The 15,315-nt window shown below is 43.4% G+C and overlaps 1 protein-coding gene and 1 pseudogene across 2 annotated transcripts in view; one reads left to right on the top strand and one right to left on the bottom strand.

Moving 5' to 3' along the window:
* Nucleotides 1–15,315, bottom strand: part of LOC132382047 (kazrin-like) — a 726,142-nt gene that overhangs the window by 551,622 nt on the left and 159,205 nt on the right. The gene's annotated exons all lie outside the window — the stretch shown is intronic.
* LOC132382049 (Y-box-binding protein 1-like) lies at nt 2,215–8,792 on the top strand (annotated as a pseudogene).

The raw sequence follows: 15,315 nt of genomic DNA, 5'->3' as shown, positions 1-15,315 counted from the left end.
AGTAATGCCAGTATTTGAAGGAAGCTCTTTGGAAGTTCCCAGAACAGCAGCAGCCACTCCTATGGCAGCTTGTAAAGAGAGTCCAATTCCCTGAGAGTTATTTGAAGCCTTGCCCATTAAAGAAGGAACATGCTAAAGGGAGTCTATTCTGCGTGGTGGGGAACCTGGCCAGCTCTGAATGGAAATGGTCCTGCAGGATTTCCCAGCTAGCCTGATGCCTCCCACCCTATGAAGTTACCATTAGTCAATGCACACACTGGGTCCAGAGTTCCACATTCACACACCAGATGGTCTCTTCGTGATGTACTTAGATGAGCTTGACTATCAGCTTTGCTTTTACTGAAGATCAAATATAGATGTTGGAAACCTGAAATTAAAACAGTAAATGCTGGGGAAATCTCAGCGGGTCAGGCAGCATCTGTGGAAAGAACAACTATTAATGCTTTACGACACTTCAGCAGAAGGATTTTTGATCTGAAATCTTATCTCTCCATAGCTACTGCCTAACCTGGTGAGTTTATCCAGCATTTGGTATTTTTAATTACAGGCCTTTTCCCACCCACTTGGCTTCACCTATCACCTTCACCCCCACTTCTTTCATCCTGGCCTCTTCCCCCTTCCTTCTCAGTCCTGAAGTAGAGTGTCAGCCTGCAACATATGTGATGCACCATCAATAACTCTTGGAGACGTGAGGCGAGAGATTGGCTTTTATTAACTGGAAGAAAGCACCGTCAGCTGCAAGAGACCATCACACAACATCCTGGAGACTGAGGGAGGAGCAGTGCCTCCAATCGCCTTTATACAGGGGTCTGTGGGAGGAGCCACAGGAGCAGTCAGTGGGGGGGGGGGGGGGGGGCGTGTCCAGACAGGTATATGTAGTTCACCACAATATGTGCCTGACCTGCTGAGTTCCTCCAACATTTTGTGTGTGTTGCTTTGGATTTCCAGTGCCTGCAGATTTTCTCTTATTCATGACTAACATTTCTATAACTAATAAATAAAAGGCAATAAAAATAAAATGACCGATTTTCCTCTCCCTGAGGCAGTGGCCCGAACATTATTCTTCAGTTATTGGAGACCGAAGGACTGGGAGCTTTGGAGGAGAGGTGAGCAGATTCCAGATAGCTTCTGCTAACACTTGCCCCTCATGGCTCACCACCAGAAATCCCTTCTGTAGAATTACCAATCCCATAACAAGTGATTAGGTTTTAAAGTCAATATCCCACCAGGAATATCATCAAAAGTCAAAAGCCCTCCAGGAATGTTTTCTCTTTGCTGCATCACTGTTGCAAACGTTGGAGATAATCCTTCAATTAGGCTGAGTGACTGACGGTGGAGTTCTGTAGACCAGAATCTATTCAGTGACCCTCAGCAAGGAGACCTTTTTCTAGTATCTGTTGCAGGCATAGCAAACCATAACAACCCTTGCTCAGCAAAATGCTACCCCTCGTGCTCAGTACCAGCTTTAATGATACATACTCTTCCAAGATCAAGAGGGATTTTCGTCTTAAGTTCAATATACACTGCATTAGCTGGAGCCCCCGCAATTTTATCATGTATTGCATTGCACTGCTGCCATAAAGTTAACAAATTTCACAACAGATGCCGACGACATTAAATCTGATTCTGAAAGGGAATGCTTGAGTCATAGAGGACAGAAGCAGCCTCTCCAGACTACTGTGCCCATGGAAACCATCAAATACTAATCCCCTATAATGGTACTCGGTCAATAGACTTCAAAGCATAGCAATTCAAGTACCTGTTTGGTAGTTTTAAAAAAAAATGTTGTGAGATTACCCTCTCCACTACTTCCTCAGGCAGTGCATTAGAGTTTGTAACCATCCTCTGGGAAAAAAAATTCTTCCTCAGATCCCTATAGATCTCTCCTTAAACCTATATCCTCCAGTCTTGGACAACTCGACCATGGCGCTGTATTTCCCACTACCTATCTGATCTATGCTTCTCTTCTTCCACCATCAACTCTGCTCTCAAACCCACCTCTCCCATTTCCCGCACATCTGCCCTCACCCCATCCACCCGCCACCCCACTCGGGATAGGGTTCCCCTTGTCCTCACCTATCACCCCACCAGCCTCCAGGTCCAACATATAATTCTCTGTAACTTCCACCACCTCCAACGGGATCCCACTACCAAGCACATCTTTCCCTCACCCCCTCTTTCTGCTTTCCGCAGGGATCGCTCCCTACACAACTCCCTTGTCCACTCGTCCCCCACCCCCATCCCTTCCCACCGATCTCCCTCCTGGCACTTATCCTTGTAAACGGAACAAATGCTACACCTCCCCTTACACTTCCTCCCTCACCACCATTCAGGGCCCCAGACAGTCCTTCCAGGTGAGGGGACACTTCACCTGTGAGTCGGCTGGTGTGGTATACTGCGTCCAGTGCTCCTGGTGTGGCCTTTTATATATTGGTGAGACCCGACGCAGACTGGGAGACCGTTTCGCTGAACACCTACGCTCAGTCTGCCAGAAAAAGCAGGATCTCCCAGTGGCCACACATTTTAATTCCACATCCCATTCCCATTCTGATATGTCTATCCATGGCCTCCTCTACTGTTAAAATGAATCCAAACTCAGGTTGGAGGAACAACACCTTATATACTGGCTGGGTAGCCTCCAACCTGATGGCATGAACATTGACTTCTCTAACTTCCGTTAATGCCCCTCCTCCCCTTCTTACCCCATCCCTGATATAGTTAGTTTTTTGCCTGTTCTCCATCTCCCTCTGGTGCTCCCGCCCCCTCCTTTCTTTCTCCTGAGGCCTCCCATCCCATGATCTTTTCCCTTCTCCAGCTCTGTATCACTTTTGCCAATCACCTTTCCAGCTCTTAGCTTCATCCCACCCCCTCCGGTCTTTTCCTATCATTTCGCATTCCCCCCGCCCACTACTTTCAAATCTCTTACTATCTTTCCTTTCGGTTAGTCCTGACGAAGGGTCTCAGCCCAAAACGTCGACAGTGCTTCTCCCTATAGATGCTGCCTGGCCTGCTGTGTTCCACCAGCATTTTGTCTATAACAAGGATGGTGTTAATTGGACGATTGCTGTAACCATATAACCATATAACATTTACAGCACGGAAACAGGCCACCTCAGCCCTTCTAGTCTGTGCCGAATGCTTACTCTCACCTTGTCCCACCTACCTGCACTCAGCCCATAACCCTTCATTCCTTTCCTGTCCATATACCTATCCAATTTTTAAAAAAAAATTGAACCTGGCCCTACCATTTCTGTTGCAAGCTCGTTCCACACAGCTACCACTCTGTTTGATAGTGGCATTGAAGACTGGGCAACTTATATTGGAAGAATAGAGTTATATTATGATGCTAACAGTGTTAATAAGGAAAGAAAGTCAGCATCTTATTTAATGTAATGGGCATGAAAACATACGGCCTGCTACGGAGCTTGTTAACCCCTGAAAAGCCAGCTGACAAATCATTCAAGCAAATAGTAGACACTCTTCAACAGCATTCAAATCCCAAACCACTGGTCATTGCTGAAAGATTTAAATTTTACAATCAGAATCACAGCAGAGATGCAAGCATTTCTGAATATTGTGCTGAATTGTGCAAATTATCAGAACATTGTCAATTTGGAGCTGATCTATCAGACGCACTGAGGGACAGGTTAGTGTGTGGCATGCATTGTGAAACCACACAGAAGGAGCTTCTGTGTGAAAAAGACTTTACATTTCAGAAAGCACTAAACATCTCAATATCATTAGAAATAGCAGCACGAGGTGCTTCCGAGATACAACAAAAATCTCTGGAATACAGTATGCCACAAATAAAATGTCACTGAGCAGAAAAGAAAGAAATAAATGTTATCGTTGTGGGAACATGTCACATGACCCTGAGGGCTGTTGGTTTAAAGACAAGGAATGCAGAAACTGTGACAAACAGGGCCACTTTGGCAGAGTATGCAAAGCTAGTAAACAGCAGAAAAAGGGCAAAATACAGAGAAACAAGAAACCCCAGGAAGGAAAATACAACAAGATACAGAAAATGAAAGAAAGCAGGTCCAATGAAAAAGACTCAGACAAAAGTGAATTGTCTTGTCTGCAACTTCACAGCGTGAAAGAGACAGATGATCGAAGAGTAATAAGGATCACTCCACAAGTGGCAGGCGTGAGATTGAAAATGGAGATGGAGTTGGATCCAGGCTCAGCTTTAACAGTGATCTCTGTACACGACTACAAATAACTGTTTTCTCACATACCTCTGAAACGAACTAAACTGCTGCTAAAGACTTACACAGGACAGAGAGTGCGGCCCGAAGGCAAAATTAAAGTGACAGTGACCTACAGAGACAAAACACAGCAGCTGAACCTTCAGCTACTGGAAAATGGAGGACCACCATTGCTGGGACGTGAATGGCTCAGGAAAATCCAGTTGGATTGGCACATCATCGAGGCAGTAGATGTGTCAGCGAAGGAGGGCAGCTTAGCGGACAAGATGTCCACAGCTTTCCTCTCACCCATTGTCGACCATTACAATGATGAGGGGGAGCTGGACAGCATCGATAGGGAGACTGATGTTGCCGATAAGCAGGATGATGAAGACTACCTGGAAGTAAAAGAACAGATGTACCAGGAGAAATTGACATCTCTCAAAAGACAGCTACAGCAGCTACAGGAAGGCACTTTGTTGGAGTATCAGAAAAGGATGAAGAATCTAGATCAACAATACAAGCAAGGAATACGAAATGCAGGGCTTTTTCTGCAACTGGAGACAGAAAAAGTGGAAAGGAATTATATTTGAGAGAAGAAAGAAGCGGAGAGAGCGCGGAAGCCCCCACCTCAGACCGGCCCGAGCTGCAACCACCTCACGCAGCCTGTCAACACCATGAACGAGTCCGAGACGGAGCAGCAATCTGAACAGCAGCAGCAGGGATAGATGGACAAACCCAAATCCCCCAGGGAGAAAAAAGTCATCACAACAAAGGTTCTTGGATTGGTAAAGTGGTTCAGTGTACGAAATGGACATGGATTCATCAACAGGAATGCTACAAAGGAAGATGTGTTTGTACATCGGACTGTTATATAAAAAGAATAACCCACGGAAATACCTCCGCAGTGTTGGAGACGGTGAAACTGTGGAGTTCGACACAGTGGAAGGTGAAAAGGGTGCAGAAGCAGCCAACGTAACTGGTCCCGGAGGAGATCCAGTCCAAGGAAGCCGATATGCCGCGGACAGAAATCACTATTGTCGCTGCAACCCTTGCCACTCGTCCACCACGTAATTACCAACAGAACATTGAAGGTTGAGAGAAAGGAGATGGAGCAGAGACAGCAACAGACGGAGAAAACCAAGATTATCAAAACCAGCAACACCGTCCTCCTTACTGAAGACAATGTTACCCACCTTACTTTGTTCGTTGTTGCTATGGTCACCGCCCACAATGCAGCAACCAGCCTCAGGGAGAAATTACTGAGGGTGGTGAAATAAATGGAAACCAGGTTGCTGGGGTAGAAGGTAAACTGAACAGAGGACAAAATCAATTCCATTCAAACAGAACAGCTCTCGCACAAGGTAAATCTTGAACCAATTCTTTTCCTCCATTGAGAATCATACACTTAATCGTTTGCGGGAAAATTTCTTTTGCACGTATATATTTTGAATCCTCAGCCTATGTGTTTTGTTTTTCACAAAGAAATTGGGAAACAGCATCAAAACAGGCGAATTATGGCAACAAACTGTAAGGTTTCTGTTGTATTTTCACACTTGTTCTGAATGTGCATCTGAAGGAATTCTCCCTCTTCAGCCAGACAGATAGCACTGCAGGAAATCCTTAATATCAGCAAAACTGTACTTTAGCAGCAGTTTAAGAACAATGGAATGAACAACAGGATTTCAATCAACTGCTGCAGCAAATGATGGAAGTTTTCTGGTAAAGTACTGATCTTTCTCTGGGTCATGGGATTGTCCCGACTTTTGAATAGCTAGTAGAGACAGCAGATCACCAACCACTTCTTCCGTTGGTGGTGAGTCATCTTTGAAGCAGACCGTGGCAACTCCCTATGCTCAGAGGTCAACTTTTCATGACCTTTATATGGAAATCAGTACTAAAACAAACAAGTTTATTGACGGACATTACTCAGAGGGGCAGAGAAGACTCCCCCCAAAAGGATTGTTATAATTATTATTACATTACTTTGTTATAATTTCATATTATTAAGTTACTAATTAAACAGTGGGTGGGTATTTGCATATTAAGGGTACACATACAGTATTTGTTTAGCGTAAAAAAAAGTTGATACACTTTTTAAATAAAAGGGGAGGAGTGTACCATATAGCTTACTGTATAATATGGGACTAGTTTATGTCATAGTAACACATTACTGAGCATGTGCTATTGGGCGCATATTGATCTGTATATATTTGTTCAGTTCGGTTTTGGGTTTTACTTTAATTTAAGTAAAAAGTAAAAAGGGAAAAGCCCTTTTAACTTAGCTCCAGCCTCTAGTGTTTTAATTATAATGATATTGTTGTGTAAACGGCCACATACACAACAGAGAGAGTCTCAGGGACCTTCCTTCGGGAGCAGCGGATGAGAGCGAGTGAGAGACTGTCACACACGGGCGCCCTCCTCCGGCAGCAGAGGCTGGTAGATGGCACTGAGCACCTGCTCACCCTCCGCACTCACCCCGACGATTTCAATCTTCCACAGCACTGTAATGGGTCAGATCGGCGAGGAATGGAGTTGATCATGGGCTCACTCCCTGTCTCCAGGCTTCTTGGCCTCAAGGCCACACACCTCATTCACAGAACACCCTTGGAGACCAGAATGTTTGTGATCCACTATTGCTGCAAGAATCGCTAGCATAACCACCTGCTCTTATAATTTATCCTTTCACTGATACATCCTGGAAACTCTTTTAGCCACTTTATCCACCTGTTCTGTTCCCTTTGGACAAATCGCCCAGAATCCCTGTTCCCCAACACTGCTCAATAAATCTCCCATTTACTTGCCTCTCCGGACCTTTCCAGTTGCAGTCCTTCACATTTCCCTGGTTCAAATTGAATTTGTCTCTTTCCTGGCCAACTAGCCAGACTATTGGCATGCGTTCTCACCATCATCCAATTTTCATATCATCTACTGATGTTTTTTCAATGCCCTCAGCACATAACTCTAACTTACAAGTATGTTTTGCAAAAAGGGCCCAGGTACTAAGGCCTATGGAGTCCAGTTTTCCAGTCACGATTTCACCCACCACTCATTACTGCTCTCTGCCACTGAATCAGTTTTGAATCCAATTTGCCACTTTCCCTTTGATCAGCCTGCAAGTGGGTCCTTGCCCAATGTCTTGCTAAAATCTATTCAGACTATGTCAAATGCATTGTCAACAGCAACCTTTGTTGTTCACTTTCAAAAAAAATAATAATCAGCTTAGTCAGACAGGACACCAACATGACCACAACCTTCCTCACTTGCAGACCCCAGTCAGTTCAGATTGGCAAAAACATCTCCTCCACGATCTCCATTAGCACATGAGCTGCGCAGGGATGTGTGCTCAGCCCCCTACCCAATGCACATTGCATGGGTTTGCGATATATTTTCTGCTGATTTGCTACCTATGGATCTGTGAATATGCAAAATTGCCTCCGGGCCTGGCTTCAAACTTTCTCTAATTTGATGTACCCCTGACTATGTATCCTGTAGGCTCTGTGGAGCCCAGTCACTGCCTGTATAAATATGGGAATCTGTTTTCTGACAACTTGTGTCGCGTGGATCCACGCTGTGTGCTGCTCAAATAGAGAGCAGTCCTTGTTTACACAGATACGATTTTACAAAGCCTATCACTGCTTTTAAGTTTTAATGGAAGCAGGCTGTTAGTTAATAGCATTTTCTCTAGGGTGCTTAAACATTTTAATGTGTTTGTTAGAAATATGTTAATGCTACTAGAAGTACACAGGGCATATTTGTCTTCATTTAAGGAAATGTATTGGGTATAGAGGAGAGGGATTTCCACTGCAAATAACAAGAATTTAGGGTATTTGCTAGATTAATTCCCTCCATGAGGACCACAACCTTTGGTTTGGAGGCCTGCTTACCTCAATGACCTGGAGTGCTACTTTGGCTGGAGTTGAGGCTTTATGCTTTGGCTCTTGGTAGGGTCACCCATGCCAAACAGGTCAAAGGGTAGAGTTCAGACAAAGAGTGGTCCACCGGTCCTTCAGGTTCGTGGGTTCAGGCTCAGGGCTAACAGCCCAGACTCGTCAAAAAAAAACTCTTTACAGAAACAGCAATGCGGAATCCTTCTATATCTGTGTGTGACAATATTCCTGAGTTTCCACTTGGAACTTGCATGACTGACAGTAGTGAAATCCGAGAGGAAACTGCTGATGTGATGAAGGAAGCCCTGAACACTGCCAGAGAAGGAAGATCTAAATGCTGGTGGCATAACAGACACTAAGTAAATGAGATTAATTCCCTCCAAAGTAGTAAATAAAACTTTGAAACAAATTTTTCATGTCTGCTCCGCCATCTGCCCTGGTGGAAACCTCCTTGCATTCATGTATTCCCTGATTTTACTGCAAACATCTTGGTTTAGTTTTTATCTAGCTCTTTTATCCTTCAAAGTTCAAAGTATCAGAGTATGTATTCAGTGTGCAGCCCAGAGATTTGTCTTCCCACAGGCAACCATGAAATAAAGGTGCACCATGGAACCTGTTCAAAGAAAACATCAAACATCAAACAAACAAAAAAAAAGAATAAATCAGGCAAACGGTAAAGAACAAGTGAATAGCACACAGAATATTAAACATCAAACCACAGGCTCCTGGAAGCAGTCTAGGAATGGTCAGTTTAGTTCAGTTCAATGTTGTTCATTGCCTGCTGGTCGCAGGGCAGGTTCATGTTAAAGAGCCCCAATCAAAATTTCAATAAGAAAGGGTGTAACACAAATCAGAAACACACATGACATGAAATGTAGAGACCCCCTAAACATGTCCAATCCGCAAACCTTGCCCAAGACCCAAGACTGTCTCCCATCCTCTCAGCTCATTCATTGTCTTCTAAAAATACTAGAGCATTACCTTTCTCTTCAATGCACCATATTGCCACTTAACGCTCTGCAGAACCTGTGCATTCCACTCTTCTTACTCCGGAAGAATAAGACATCCCTCATCACAGTCAGGATCACAAAGAAAATCTCTTAAAGCTTCACTAAGGTTCATTTTAGCACTGCAACGTGGTCGGAGCACAGTCTGGAGAGAGTCAGTGATAAAATTGGGCAGTGCAGTGGTGCTGCTAGAGGAGTCACTGCCTCACAACCCCAGTTAAGACCCAGGCTTAGTCCTGACCTGCATCGTTGTGAAGTTCGCATGTTCTACCTGTGATGGTGTGGAATTCCTCCAGATGCTCTGGCTTCCTTTCACATCCCAAAGGCTTGCAGCTTAGTAGGTGAATTGGCCACTCTAAGTAGTGTGTAGTTGATTGGTAGAATCAGGGGATTGGTGGTGGGGGGGGGATGGGGGGGATTAAATGCAATCATTGTAGGATTTGTGTAAAAGAGTGCTTGTTTTGATCTGGTGGACCGAAGTGTTTGCTTCCATACTGCAAAAATCTACGACTCTACCTGTGCAAAAAAAAAATGGATGTTAATTTGGGAGCTGCCAGTTTTCACGTGTCACTAAATATGGGACTTGAAAACTAAACAAAGAAAGGAGGCTTGTAATGGCTCTCATTACAATAGAGGAAATATTCAACGAGTGGGGAAACAAAAAGGGAAATAAGAGAAAGAAAGTGTATGAGTAAGGATTGCTGGGTAATCTATAAAGAAACTCATACGCCACATAAATATTTGAAAACCAAAATGGCAGCCTGTTAAAACGAGGGTTAAACCAAAGGAAAGAAATGACTGGACTCCCGTAGCACTTTAATGCAAGGGTGTTTATTAGGTAGGTAAAAAACTAAATTTACAAAAACTATGAAAAAAGGAAACTGCCAATATTTACAAAAAGATATTTACCAGAAAACACAAACTGTCTTTCACTGAGGGCGATGAGCTCCTTTTTATTCAGCACTAGGTTATATCGTCTTTAATTCTCAACAAAGTTAACTTAAGACTGCGTATGAAGTGGAAATTGATGCACCCCACAATGTAGTTACACCCAGATTACAAAATAAATCAAAGTACACAGTATGCAAACAACACATACAGTACATATTTACACCTCCCCATTAATGAATGAATGAATGATGATGAATGATCTTTATTGTCACTATACATGGGTACAATGAAACTCTTTGGCTTCCTCTCAGACAATCAAACAAAGCGGCAGATAAAAACAAGACAGTAATAGAAAAACAGTATGAAATAGATAAGTAGCAGAAAATAAGTTGCAGCAGCACCAGAATGTCACAGTAATGCACAAAGTGCTGCTAGTGCATGTATTTGAGTCCTTGTGTGTGCTCACAGTTTCAGTCATTGCTCTGTGGGAGTGGTGTGATGGAGGCCACAGCTCTGGGGTAGAAGATGTTCCTCAGTCTATTTGTTAAAGAAATGGAGTATTCTGCAGTGTATGCTGGGAAAGGCACCACAAAGCCACCCCAGGTGCATCAGCTTGGTTCAGAACCTAGTATAGGTACACCGGGGAAGGCGTTGAAACACGTACGTTCAGTGCAGAATGACAACGCAATGTTTGGGTAAGTGTGTTTATTCACGAGCATTTACCAAGTTCTCACATGACCAAAGGAAAGTGGGGCCTAAGTAATGTCTTCTGTAACTTGAACCTTTGAAACTAAACATCTGTCAACTGTAGATTTGGTTTCCCTCTACATTTTGATTTTAGTTAATTTGTCGATCTGTTGTATGGAAAGTGAGAAGTAATTGAGAGGCTGGCAGGATTTAATTAAGAAAAGTCACCCAAATCTCGACCGCTGCCTCAGGACTGCAAGGACATTTTTTTAAGAGTGAGCAGCAACTGTTGACACTGTTTATCTTAGGTAGGCATCACAGATAACCTGATAGTACTTCCATTGAATGTCTACATGCAGCATTAGAGAGCAACAGGAGCCAGGAGAACCGGTTGATACTGCTGTTCTACAACTCAACAACACTAAAGCCAGTTGTAGGTCCCAATCGCAGATCAGCGTGGAGAAAGAAAAACAACCACCTTGCATAATGCACCCAATGAACCATCCAGAGGACTGTTAAATAATGGTTTTAAAAAACTGGACGAGAAGGGGATCTTACTTGATGTTCCAGTCTCTAGGTTGGACACACTGGTGTCAAGAAAACAACCCCTCCCTCAACGTTGCTAAAACAAAGGAGTTGGTTGTGGACTACAGGAGGAATGGAGATGGGTCAACCCCTATTGACATCAATGCATCTGGGATTGAGAGGGTGAACAGTTTTAAGTTCCTTGACATAAACATCACCAAGGATCTCACGTGATCTGTACATACTGGCTATGTGGCGAAGAAGGCACAACAGTGCCTTTTTCACCTCAGATGGTTGAAGAAGTTTGGTATGGGCCTCCCAAATTACAAGAACTTTCTATAGGGGCATGATTGAGAGCATCCTGACTGCCTGCATCACTGCCTGGTAGGGGAACTGTACCTCCCTTAATCGCAGGACTCTGCAGAGAGTGGTGCATAGCCCAGCATATCTATAGACATTACAGTATCTTCCTACTATTCAGGATATTTACAAAGACAGATGTGTAAAAAAGGGCCCGAAGGATCATTGGGGACCCGAGACATCCCAACTACAAACTGTTTCAGCTGCTACCATCTGGGAAACGGCACCGCAACATAAAAGTCAGGACCAACAGGCTCTGGGACAGCTTCTTCCACCAGGCCATCAGACTGATTAATTCATGTTGACACAACTGTATTTCTATATTGTATTGACTATCCAGTTGTACATAATATTTATTATAAATCACTATAATTGCACAATGCACATTTGAACGGAGACGCAACATAAAGATATTTACTCCTCATACATATGAAGGATGTAAGTAATAAAGTCAAATCAATTCAATTCATTCCATGACAAGCCATTATCCTTCAGCTTTCTGCAACCTCAAAAACCTTATTTATGTCAATAGTCCATCAAGCATGAGATCAGTGGGAAAGCTGTTCTGTCACGGCCTCTGTCACTTTCCACGCTCTCTTCCTATCACCCCTCTTTACTTGGTCCATCCGCCAGCTCTTGCACATCCTCTCACCTCTTCAGACTTCCTATCACCTCTCTACCCTTCAATGCAGCTGAAGTGTCAACAGTGTAATTCTCTCCACAAACTCTGCTGAACTTGCTGAGTTCCTCCTGCAGTTTGTCTGTGTTGGGTTTTTTTTTAGTAGGATCTCTCCCTGTCCCTGATCCCTATCTGCTCCAAACAGCTTTGGAAAGCCGTGCCTATGAGCAAGTTCATGGGAATTTGCCTCTGAACGGCTGGTTATCTGCTCGAGGAACAAACAATTCCATCCCAAAGTAAACACAGGCGGATGCCGAACTGATCCTCTTTGTCAGCAGCGTTTTGGACTGTTAATTTCTCTACAATAGGCAGCAGCCAAGGAAAAAGTCATGAAGCTTTCGTGGAAATAAAACAGAAGGATGGGTGGAAAGCACTAAAACTGCACGGCCTTTGGGCAAATTTGCTTGGCAATTTTTTAGAGCATTTAACAAAGGTCAACCCAAATCATTCCAGTGACTGATGGGACATTGGGAAGCAATGTTTGTAACATCAGGACGTTTTGCAGTAGTTTATGGTCACACAAGTGGTTTTAAAGAGGAACGACTGCTGTAATGTGGGAAAAAGAGGCAGCCATTAGGGGTAGAGCAGATTCCCATAACAGTGGGGCAAATTATTAGCTGACAAAAGGGTTATGCTTATCTGAGAAGACAGATGAGCACTAGTCTGATGCCACGTGTGGAGGTTTTGGAAAGGGTACAGACGAGGTCTAAACAGGATGCTGCCTGGATCGGAGGGGGTGTACTGTAAGGAGAGCTTGGACAAACTTGTGCTGTTTTCTCCAGAACATTGGACGCTGAAGGGAGACATGTTAGAAGTTTGTAGGATTATGATGCAGTCAGAATCTATATCTCAGGATAGAACCATCACAGACTAGAGTAGATGCGTTTAGGGTGAGAGGGTCAAAGGAGATGTGCAGGATGAGTTTCTCTTTATACAGAGACCGATAGGTGTCCTGAATGGACTGGCAGTGGTAGCTTAAAAGATTGCAACATTTAAAAGGCTTTGTGGACAAATACAATACTGTACAAAAGCATTAAGCATCCTAGATTATTTATATAGATTTTGCTATAGATGTTTTTTTTTTGTTTTCTACATAGTGAGTCAGGAGAAAAGAGCAAATTTAAATTTACAAACATTCATTTCCCAAAAAATAAGTGTTACAGAGAACTTCTTTTGTATTTTCTTTAAGAAAGTAATGTTTACATAATAGACCACCTTTCAAATAAAAACTTGATGATTTCGTAGGTATATAGCCTAGTGCATAATTAAACAAAGGTAACAAACAGGATGCTAATGATCGATGGCACAAAGAGTTGAATGAGCTAAACTGATTAACAGAAACAGATGCAGAAGGAAGCAAACTGGGTGAAGGAGAGCAAACTAAAAGGCGAGGGTGTGGCAGATTTAAAATCATCAAATCGTACCCCTTGGCAAGAGTGAGCATAGCAACAAGACATAAGGTGGTTATCCTGCATCAGCAAAGTCTCTCCCAAGCAGAAATTTCATGGCAGAGAGGAATTTCAAGAGGCGCTGTCCAAGCTCTTCTGAAGAAGCACAAAGAAATGTGCAAGGTTGAGAATCAGAAACGCAGTGGTCAGCCACAGAAACTGAATACAGTAGATTAGAGACCGATTAAAATGATGTCCCTTCTAAACCGGAGGAAGTCCAGTATTGTAAGCAGCTCTGAACTCACAAAAAAAACCACTGGAAGCCAAGTACACCCCTCTACAGTCTGGAGAAGTCTTGTCAGAAGTGGTCTTCATAGAAGAGTTGCTGTCAAAAGCTATTCGTCTGAAATAGAAACAAAACCGAGATACTCGCCTACGTACAAAAACACAAGGTGCTGAACAGTGGCAGCAAGTGCTCTGGACTGATGAGGAAAAGTTTGAAATTTTTGGCTCAAGCAGAAGGCAATTTATCCGTGGAAGAGCTGGAGAGTGCTACATGGATGAGTGCCTGCTGCTAATTGTGAAGCATAGTTCAGGTTTCCTGCAGCTTTGAAGCAGCATTTCTGCAAATGGAGTTGGTAATCTGGTCAGAATTAAAGGGATCCTCAATGCTGAGAAGTAGAAGCAGATTCTCATCCAACACACAATGCCATCAGAGAGGCATCTGATCGGTCCCAACTTCAATGATCCTAACCACACAGCCAAGGAACCATCTTCAGTGAAAAGAACAAGGAATTCTGCAACAGATGGGATGGCCTCCTCAGAGCCCTGATCTCAACAACAGAGGCTGCGTGGGACTACTTGGAGAGACAGAAGCAAGCAAGACAGCCAAAGTCTGCAGAAGAACTGTGGCAAGTTCTCCAAGATGCTTGGAACAACCTACTAGCTGATTTTCCTCTAAAACTGTACAACAGTGTACCTAAGAGAACCGGTGCAGTTTTAAAGGCAAAGGGTGGTCATATCAAATGTTGATTTGATCTAGTTTTTTTTATAGTTCACTGCTCTTTATAGTAAACTTTTTGATATTTAGAAACATTTCATTTCATTATTTTTGAAAGCATCTTCGCTTTGCAGAATTTTTTTTACATGTGCCTAAGGTTTCTGCACAGTACTGCAAATGCGCAGGGAATAGAGAGATACCGTTCAGAGGCAGGCAGAAGTAATTCAGTTTAATTTGTCATTGTGCTCATTGTAGACACAGTGGGCTGAAGGGCTTGTTCCTGTGCTGTACTGTCTTGTCTTCAGTGCTCAGAAGATGCCTCCTTCGACATGGCTGCATTTACTCAATACCCTGCTAGAACATCAACCCTGGTTTTACTGTTTCACATCCCATGAGCAGTTGAGAACCACAGTCTTTTGACTCAGAGGCAAGTGTATTCACTACAGCAGATAAGTTACACTCTACAGGAACACAGGCATGTATTATTCTTGTAGAAGTGATCAAACAGTATCATTCTTCTTCCCATGTTGTCCCAAGTCAAATCCCTCTTCCCTCCTGAACAAACATAGGTCTTATCCTTTCTTCCCTGAAGATTACCAGTGTACTAACCTCACTCAAAGCTTGTATCTCTCACCAACAGTATTGCCATTGTTTTACATTATTGCACCTGATATGTTATCCAGCAGCAGAGAATGGTGTTG

The sequence above is a fragment of the Hypanus sabinus genome, chromosome 27, assembly GCF_030144855.1.
Source record: "Hypanus sabinus isolate sHypSab1 chromosome 27, sHypSab1.hap1, whole genome shotgun sequence".
In the NCBI taxonomy this organism is placed as follows: domain Eukaryota; kingdom Metazoa; phylum Chordata; class Chondrichthyes; order Myliobatiformes; family Dasyatidae; genus Hypanus; species Hypanus sabinus.
The sequence above is the reverse complement of the archived record's forward strand: the minus strand, read 5'-3'. Positions and strand labels throughout refer to the sequence as shown.